Source organism: Propithecus coquereli, unplaced genomic scaffold (genome assembly GCF_000956105.1).
Source record: "Propithecus coquereli isolate 6110/MARCELLA unplaced genomic scaffold, Pcoq_1.0 Scaffold319, whole genome shotgun sequence".
Taxonomy (NCBI): Eukaryota; Metazoa; Chordata; class Mammalia; order Primates; family Indriidae; genus Propithecus; species Propithecus coquereli.
The window spans coordinates 1128095-1129502 of record NW_012148830.1 but is presented as its reverse complement, the minus strand read 5'-3'; positions in this window follow the sequence as shown (position 1 = coordinate 1129502).

Sequence of the window (1408 nt, the reverse complement as noted above, 5' to 3'; positions counted from 1 at the left end):
GTAAATGACTTACTCAAGGTCACATGAAATAGAATCAGCGTTGTCTTAGGTACCTTACCATTGAAGTATTAGCTATGACACCTGCATCTAATTAATCAGGGATTGGTAATACAAATATAAATTTCTGGATCACATCCTAGATTTACTATAAGAAATTTTCCTGGGCTAAATCCTAGGAAGCTGCTTTTTAATTAAACAGTCAATGGACCTGTGAACATTCAGTTTTCAGGCTCACTGCTGTATATATGCAATTCTATGTAATCAATATTCTTTTAGGTAATTTTCCTCTATGTGGGCTCTACCTTGTTATTCAAATTAGTTGTGCTCCAAGGGGAATTCAGTGGGTTACAAGCTCCTTACAAAGAAGATCTATTCACTCCCAAGTAATGGCAGTTTCTTTAGCTAATATTGAAGCAAGTTTGTTCCTTTCCTCATTGCTGTATTCTGCCTCTTTTGCAGCAGAGAGTATGCCCGACTATGTTATTAATATAATACCATGTCTTCCTACTGGCAACTTAATGAGCTTTTCCTGTCTGTATAATACTGACAGTAGCACCTAATAGTTGAAATAATAATAATCATTATAATAAACATCCAATCAGCTTCCAGATAGGATGTCCCTGATATGATTTCCATAGCAATATCAGTTTGGGAATCTACTGGTTCGACTGATATTTCCTACATTCTTATAAATTGTAATGAACTGTGATTTTATTTTCCCATAAAAATAAAAGGTTTTGAATTTGACATTGTATTTTAAGTATTGTTGACATCTGAGGATGTTTGTTGGGGGAAGTAAGAAGGAACTAGAACCTTGATCATGAAAAAGGGGATCGGAGAGTTATTAAAGTATACTTTTGAAAATGCAAAATCATAACTCCATACAAATATAGAATGTATACATGTCAAACATTTTATTCCATTAATTAAGAAAAGGACCAGTAAGTGTTATTACCAGTTCAAAGAGTTCTTAAGAAACTAAATGTATATAGAAAATTTAACAAAGAATTGTTAGGTTAGGGTGCTGGTTTATATACACATAAATCTAGCTAATGTACAGCAGAGCCAAAAAACATAACCTCGGAGTTTATCTGTTCTACCAGAAATAAATTATTTGCATGTCTACCTGATAAAAATCTGCAAGTTAATAATTGTTTTTGCACAATCGTAAAACAGCCCATTCAATATAAATTCTATAAAAGTTGCAAGCTTGGAATTGCACTAAAGAAACATCCAGTAATCTTTTTGCCTATTTCCAAGTTACAGATAGTTTTCCTGACAGGAGGAAATAAGTTAGTTTCAGGAGCTGAAAGTTTATCTTCATCCAATTCAGAGTGAATTGTGAAGTAACAATTGGGCTAGCATCAATTGTTGTTCAAGAGATGATACAGGGACAATTTGCAATAAG